This window comes from Mus musculus, chromosome 1 (assembly GCF_000001635.26).
Source record: "Mus musculus strain C57BL/6J chromosome 1, GRCm38.p6 C57BL/6J".
Lineage (NCBI taxonomy): Eukaryota > Metazoa > Chordata > Mammalia > Rodentia > Muridae > Mus > Mus musculus.
The window spans coordinates 173,997,136-174,006,061 of record NC_000067.6 but is presented as its reverse complement, the minus strand read 5'-3'; the positions used below and the strand labels follow the sequence as shown (position 1 = coordinate 174,006,061).

At 38.2% G+C, this 8,926-nt stretch overlaps 1 pseudogene; it reads left to right on the top strand.

Annotated features, from left to right (window-relative positions):
* Positions 4,079 to 8,638, top strand: Gm18445 (predicted gene, 18445; annotated as a pseudogene).

Here is an 8,926-nt window from a genome sequence, read left to right as displayed (position 1 = left end):
GGATGGGATCATAGCCTGTTACTCTGTTGATTTTTATCAGTTGAGGATTCATGTGATATTTTCACTTGCTTCAAAAAGTAGCTTCTTTGAAGAATGGTGAGAGCTATTCTTATCTGTAGGTTTAAGGATGAATTTTTAGAATGAAATGCAGCTGGCAATTTTACTGGTTTAGGAAATCAAATTGGCCGTTCTCCTTTTCTCTAGGGACCATGACCTCACCAGCCAGTATCTGTCTAGGTTTTCAGGATTATGTATAAAGTCCTTGCAGTCGAGGGTTTCATAGGTCCAATTGGAGAGTCGTTGGTTACCTCCAAAATACAAGGGCCACTATGTCCCATTGGATATATCTTTCTGTGATGGCCATTGTTGTTGTTCATAGGCTTACAACTAGAAAGGAGTATTAATTGAATTTCCTGTTTGGCAGCTTGCATTCCACTTTTCAATACATTTTAAAGCAAATCCACAACCTCTTCAAATATTGTAACTCCTTGGATATAGATTCCAGAACAAAAATACAAATAAGAGCAACCAGGAGAATATGACTCTTCCTGCAAACAGCAATCTGTAACAGGCTCAGAGAAAAGAAATTTATCTGAATCATGAGGCAAAGACTTTGAAATAGCAATTTTACATACGCTTGAAGATATGACAAGGCTTTATAAAGGTTTTGAAAATACATAGAATTGAATGACATGATTATAACAATTCAAACATGAAAATAGCATTTTATGAAGATAAGGAATCACTAAGGAAACCCAAACTTAAATATAACTGGAAATGAAAAAAAAAACTTAGGAAGTCAAACATCTCAGATATAGGCTCCTCCAACAGATTATAGACGAGAGGATTTCAGATCTTGAAGACAAGTAGAAAAATTAATATCTTAATTAGAGAGAATGTGGAATGCAAAGAAAAACACAAGTAAAAGTTGTAATTGACCAATCTATCTGTGGTCAGTGTCCAATACAATTATGCCACACATTCCATCACAGAAGAGCACTTGTAATGTGAAATATTGTACTTACACATTATGTGTGTGGGGTGGGGGACACGGATGTGAAGTTGTGAGTAAGCCACAAAGGTAGAAAAGAGATCATGAGCAGGAAGGAAGAAGTCATCAGAGAGGGTAGAAATGGAAAGGGTGGGTGAATAGATGCAATTAGAAAGCAGAAGTTGGGACAATCTTGCATAGAAAAGGGGAACCCAGCAAGAACCGGCAAGCAGGCACAAAGAAGAAGTCATGGAGTGGAGGGCAGAAAAACTGAGAGCAAACTAATATTTAAAACATATTTGCACACTGTCGTTTGTAATCTTTGTTAAGGTATCTGGAATGTAAAGTTATCTAAAGATGTGCTGTCATTCCAGGGAAAAAATTAGAGAGCAAAGATATTCTGTGAACAGAACTAAAGGAAAAAAGTGCCAATAATGTCTGTGACTTTGAAAGTAACTATCAAGGTATAAAGGAGAACAACCTTTTTTTTTTCATTTTAAATAGGAGAACTCAAACAATAAGTCTACACAAACAGACATGCTGTCCCAGGCAATGTCCAACCTTGACCTTGCAGAGGATCAACCTCAGGCCTCTCCAGGATCTGTAAGTCAACTCAGACCCCTGACAGGAATTCACTACAGTCTCCCAGCCATTTCTCATCAGCTATAATAATTTTCTGTTTCCTTTATGAAATCTTCATAATATAACAACAATGGTCATAATCTTGAAAACTTCCCACTAATTTTTTTCTTTAATGTGTTCCTTCGTTCGCAAGGTGTATATTTGGAAACACTCACTGCATTGGTACCTTATGTTGCATTGTACCATGACATCAGAACTCTGCATCTAGCATATCAGAGTGGAATTTGGAACATGAGATCTTTAGGCATGTCTACTTATTCGTAGTCATAAGGAATGATAGCAATAAAATTTAAAACATGCATCAGCACAAGAAAGTGTAACGTGATTCAATCATTATTTTGCTGAGTGTTGCAAATCCCTAAGTGTGTGCTTCATCCTGTCAGTTTTGTCAGTTTTCTCTGAAGTACTTACTTAAGCTCATGAGAAAACTGACAGGATAAAGGTCTGCTTTTCAGAAGGGAAAATGAAAAGATGTTTTTGTTCTGACTCTTCTTTGTAAATATTTTATATTAGATATTTTCTTCATTTACATTTCAAATGTTATCCCCAAGCCCCCTATACCCTCCCCCGCCCTGATCCCCAACCCACCCACTCCCACTTCTTGGCCTTGCTTTCCCCTGTACTGGGACATATGATCTTCATAAGACCAAGGGCCTCTCCTCCCATTGATGGCCAACTAGGCCATCCTCTGCTACATATACAACTAGAGACACAGCTCTGGGGGATACTGGTTAGTTCATATTGTTGTTCCACCTATAGGGTTGCAGACCCCTTTAGCTCCTTGGGTACTTCTCTAGCTCCTCCATTGGGGTCCCTGTGTTCCATCCAATAGATGATTGTGAGCATCCACATCTGTATTTGCCAGGCACTGGTATAGCCTAACAAGAGAGAGCTGTATCAGGGTCCTGTCAGCAAAATCTTTCTGGTATTCTCAAAAGCCACTATGCAGGATTAATCAAAAATATCATTCTACTTTCCTTTAAAAACAGAAAAACACAATCATCCAAAAACAGTCTCATAAAGACAGAGGGTCCCAAGGAAAAGTACCAGCTTGTAGAATTTTTAATAACCAGCAACTTCCCAGCTGTAAGTGAAATGTTAACTTTTGAAGGACTTGTAGCAATTGCTTCTAGCAGCCTTCAGTCTTCTCAGAAGTGTCTAGAAGCACATTGGGATTTGAAGATATCTCTAGGATATTCAACATCTCCTTGCCAGAATTTTCCAGCATCTCTAGCCTCAGACTCCAACATTCATTTGAACTCTATTGTACCTTCCACCCTGTTCAGTGGTGCCCAGATTCCTCGTGTACCATTAGCAAGAGCATTCAGTAATGTCAAGGTCCCTCTTATGCCTTCAGACACAGTGTTCCATTCTTCCAGTGCTCCTCAGATGTCTCCAATAATGGTACCCAGAAGTATCCAGGACCTGCATCTTCCTACACCGGCGTCATTCAATAGCACAAAGACCCCTCACACTCAAGCAATAGCATTCAGAAATGTCCAAACTACTACGGTACCTTCAGCAACATTGAATAGGGAAGCCCAGCTCCTAAAGATGTCTCCTCCAGCAACAGCATCTAACTATGCTCAGGTTCTTCATACTCTAGCAGCTATGTCCAGAAGCATTACTGTCGCACAGGTACCTCAAACAACAAAATCCAGTAGCATAAAGCATCCATAACTTTCTGGACCCTCCAGTATCTTTACCAATAGTACCAAATTATTTCCAGGCTTCTCAGGCACCTTTTTCAGTAACACCCAGCAGTCTTACAACTCCTCAGTTACCTATGTCAGTAGCCACACGCAGAGCCCAGACTACTCAAATTCATCCAGGAACAGGATCCAATTGTGTCCAGGCTCTTCATGCTCCTCCAAAAACAGTGTCCAGAAGTATGTTCATCACTCAGTTGATGCAAGGATCAGTATTCGTTATCGGAAATGCCCTTCCACTGCCTAAAGTAAAAGCATTCATAAAAGTCCAAGCACCTCATGTGTCTTCAGCAACAACACCCTGCAGTCTTCTGGCTCCAAATGCATCTTCACCAACAGCCTGAATCACTTAACAGTGCTTAACAGAGATTGAGATGATCTTCCTGTGCCTGCCTACATAACCCTTTTGGAAAGGAACTCAATTTTTTTATTTTTTAGAAAACTTTTTTAATTGAAATCTTCAAAATGTTCCTAGATAGAAAACTTGACTAGAGCATTGAAGGCTTTGAATTCATTCCCCACAAGTATAATACCTTTATGTACCAGGTATAATTTCTATTAACTGGAATCACTAGATTGTGATATAGGTAAATTTTAAGTAAATATTTAAGTAAATATACATTTCTTCCTTTAGGTAGCTTTTAGTATGCCAACCATTGTTTATATGTTCTCCATTCTATTCAGTGGGATTGTTCCTTATGATCTGTCTGAACTATATTGTCTTATCCCAATGTGTGTTTTATGTAGACACCAAGGAGAGGAACTGTACCAAAGGAGCCTTCTAGGGAAGAAGGTCACCATCAAGGTCCCAAACAAGTGATGGTGCTGAAAGTAACAGAACCATTTACATATGACCTGGAAGAAAACAAAATGATGTTTCATGCTACAGTGGCTACTGAAACTGAGTTCTTCAGAGTGAAGGTTTTTGACACAGCTCTAAAGAGCAAGTTCATCCCAGAAAATATCATTGCCATATCAGATTATTTTGGGCTCAATGGGTTTCTGGAGATACACAGCGATTCCTCTGTGTCTGATGTGAACGAAAACCCACCAATGGTTGTCTCAGATACACTGAAGCAAAAAGCTAAAGCAACTCCCAAAATTTCTTATCTTTTCTCACAAACAATGGGGAGATTTGTGAATGGAATATTTTTAGTAATTGAGGTAAGCCATTGCATTATTTGTAAAATTTCTTCTGCAATCTGAGATTTTAAGGTTTATTTAGCTCAAGAGGGATTTGCTCAACTTACTTAATATAGGAAATCATTGCCTTCCAAAACAGAAAATGACCAGGCAAGGCTTCCTCACTTTTGGGATTTCTGTAGTCTCTTACCATTCTTCTCGTGGCTCCACTAGGATATTCTTTAGAAAGAGATTCATCAATAACCTTTGGCATTTTCCTGACTAGGACATTCATTAATAGCCACTCTAATCCCAGACATTGTTCAGTTTACAGCACATTCATGTTTTAGATTTTATCTCTTTGATATCTTCCTTACTTGCATTAGGGGCAACTCAGTTGTGAATAAAGAGCCAAACTCCTAGCATTGATACAGTTTGAAATGAGGAGTAGAAGATACCAAATAGATTATTCTGCCCTAGAATGAAGCCATGTCTAACAAGCCTGGATTATATCTCTAATGCGTTCTCGTTCTCATATGCTTTCTTCTTTTATCAATATCTTTTGATAAAGAGAATATTGTCTTAAATAGTGAAAGAGGAGTTTAACAGAAAAGCTTAATTTCAGAGTTTATACTTGGACACAGTGAAAGTGGGGAAATTTAAAGAATTCTATAACTTTGGAGTGTTTCTTTAAGTGCCAATACACCAATTCATTTGTTTACCTGTTCAATGTATAATTTTAGAATTTCATGTACATGGATACAGTCACGGCTTTTTACTTGTTATCTCTTCTGTCTTTGGCTGTGCTGGTGTACTAGGTTACACAACAAGTAAACTCAGTGGGATACAAACTAGCACACCAGAACTAAATGCTGTAGTGGCTTAACCTTTGTGAAATTTGGAGTAGAGTGAATCGAGGTGTGCACTGAGCCAATGTGAGCCATTTTTAAATGAGTTGTGTTTGTATGCATGTAGGTGTGCACATGTGTGTACATGGGTGTATATATGTGTGCATTATATACATGTATGTGTGCGTGCATGTGTGTGTATGTGTGTGGGCATGTGTTTATATATTTGTGCACATGTGTGTGTATTATATACATGTATGTGTGCATGTGTGTATGCATGTGTGTATATGTCTATGTACATGTGTGTGCATTTTTGTGCAGGTGTGTACACATGTGTCTATATATCTGTGTATCTATTTCTTCTGCTATTTCTTTGTTTCTTTTTTGACTGTTAGTTTATTTTGTTTTATTCTTGTTGCTTTGTCTTTTTAAATTGCCTGGTTTTTGTTTTGTTTTGTTTTGTTTTGTTTTTGTTTTTTGTTTTTTGGTTTTTTTTGATCAAGTGAAAGATGTAGAGATATCAGGGTGGGTAGGTTAGAATTATCTGAGAGGAGATAGGTGAAGATATACTTTCATCAGAATATATTGTATGAAAATAACTTTATTTTTCAATACAAGTTAAATTAAGTGAAATAGAGTGGGCTTATAATAATGTTCCCCAATGTCACAGTGAAGCACAGGTAACCTTTTGTCTCAGGCCTCTTGGATGTACCTACATAACCTGCAATGGAATTCAGACTGTTCTGTTTACTTTTGTTGTGTTTTTTTTTCCTTTTTGATACTTTGTATGAGAACCTTAAGAAATCTCAGCTATTCTGCTATCTTACTACTAGTGCTTAGGAAGATACTGATTTTTCCTAGAGATACCCTGCAGATAAAGACCACATGCAGGTAAAGATTCAGAGGGGTTTCCAAGGCTGGAGAGATGGTTCAGTCATTAAAGGCTAGGCTCACTATAAAATCCCAGGATGATTTCCAAGAAAAGACTTGTTCACTGGAACAGCCTAAACTATTTAGTTTCAGTAATTTTACTTTTTCAGTATTTATTTTATTTTGTCTGTGAGTGTCGAGAAGAATCACAAAGGTCAGGAAACTAGTACTGAGGTTGGAAGGCAAGTTTCAGGAATGAGTTCTCGTCTTCTATTATGAATCCTGATAATTAAGCCAGGTCATCAGGCTTGACCACAAGCACCCTCACCCACTGAGCCATCTCACTGACATTGTACCACCAATTCTAAAACTAAGAACCATAGATGCCTTGTCGGGGACAAGTTGATGTTGACATATTTTTTTTATCATAGATGTGACAAGCTTTCATGTATTTCGTAGAAGGTTCAATTTTAAATTATTTTTTCAGAAAACTGAGAGGAATAAAGTCATTTACTATGGAATTGAAGATGATACAGGGAAAATGGAAGTGGTGGTTTATGGACGACTCACCAATATCAAGTGTGAACCAGGCAGTAAACTTAGACTTGTCTGTTTTAAATTGACTTCCACTGAAGATGGGTGGCAGCTGAGGTCTGTAAGGCACAGTTACATGGAGGTATGTGCTCTAGAAGACACCATTCATCCTGAGAATCATCTACTTTTTAATACACTGGTAAAGCGTGGCTGTTGGCTTTACATAGAAAATCCAATAGGTGGAGGAAAATTTAAGGTCTGCTCATTTAACATATAACCTTCATTCTATCATTTTATAGGGGTTTTTATATAATAATAAGGAGAACAAATTTGGAAAGACGCAAATACTGTTATGTGCTTAGTTCGTTGATTAAAAAAATATCCCATTTATTAAAGCAGAGAGAATAGTTGACAGGACATGGGAAAATTAAGATGTTCGTTTCTAATTCTGATTATCTGATTTTTCAAATTGGCCAAAGACAAACCAAAAAGAACATCAGGGTCTTCATTTACAACATGCGAATACTTTCTGTTGCAGAGGATCATGGACAGAAATCATAAGTTCCCAAGCATGGCCCGAGCAAATCAGATGACAAGGTTTTGTAGTAAATCTCCAAACCAATGAGCCTGTGAAAAGAATGCACCACACCACTTAGTTATAATATTTATAAGCTGCACAATGAGGTTGGGCAGATGGACCATTACACTACTCTATTCCCAGTTATGAGATCCCTTGCTACTTGCTGCTTCTTCAGACCATGTGGTTCTGCTCCATCTTCCTTCAACCTGCTTTTCCTTTGTCTCTTCCTTTTCCTCATCTGCCTCTCTCCTTCTTCTCTCCTCTATCTCTAAAACCTCCAGCTCCACCTTTTCCTTCCACTGCCCAACCACAGCCTCTAGCCTTTGTTTGATCAGTTAAAATAGGGAGAAGTTTCATATGAAATCGCCCAAGTGAAACCATCCACTCCTTGTCAGGCAGTCTATTTTGAGGACGGAGAATTAAACTACATCAAACTACAAATAGCACCAGGGCAATCCACAACAAGGTGCTAAAATCCCTCTCCTTGTAGTACTTACACAGATCTGTGTGGGATTAATTTTATAATATAGAAACACATACACAAACAAACATGTACACACACACACACACCACTATTATAATGTAATCAAAAGAAACATAAGTGATGACTTCTTCAGTGACATAGAAATGCTCTTGCACTACAATTATTCTCCAAGCCATCAGCCATTAGACAAAATGCCAAACCTTCCCACATGGCAGCTGCACCAGCAAAGCCTTTTCTCCCTCTTCCCACCCTCCCTGTTCAATGAAACTCAGTCCTCACCTCAGGCCTTACAACACTTTCCTTTCCCCTGTACCTCTGTAACACACCCTCCTCTTCCATCTATGCTGAAGCTGTAGGGGTGACTTGCTAATTTTACAATCCCAAGCAAGGGAACAATGCTGACTCCAAGATCAGAGATGTATTTAAGGTCAGAGTGAGAAAAGGGCACATGGCACTCATGGTGAGTAGTCAGCAAGAAAGGTGTGGACCCCAATGCATTCCAAGTGATCTGACTTCATTGTTTTCTTCTTTAAGGTCATCAATCCTAGAAAGTGAAGGAAAGCCACTCAATCCAGACTCAGCCAGGAGATCCTCTCTGGTACCTGGGTGATACTCCTGAAAACCTGGATGCCAATGATACTGTTTCAGAAGACAAGATTCAAGTAGAGAAAATAAATGTGCATATGGCCTGTTGAAATACCATCCCTATTAAAACCAGCTCTTAATTCTAGGAAATGGTGCTTTCTTATGTTTTTAATACATTTTTCTATTATCTAAATTTCATATGTTGTCTCTATAAGTTATATAATTGTTGATTTATAAGCTTTATACTTAAAAAACAGACACATTTTCTGTAAAGCAGTGTGCTTTGGGGGAAATATTTTAACCATTTGAGGGGTGTTTTAAAATAAAAAGTTAGTGACCCTCACATAAAGCTGGAGAATACAGGCTCCAAGTGTGATGTGTAAGGACAAAGCATGTTCAAGAACAAATAAGCTGTCTTTTCTGCCCATGAAAGTGTATGTATTGATAAGATGCAGGAGAAGGTTGAACTCAGCCTTGAGCATAGTTCCAAAACTAATATGCTGAGGACAGGATTAAGTCTTCAACCCTGCTGTGCCGTGTAATGTGACTACATTACAGAAT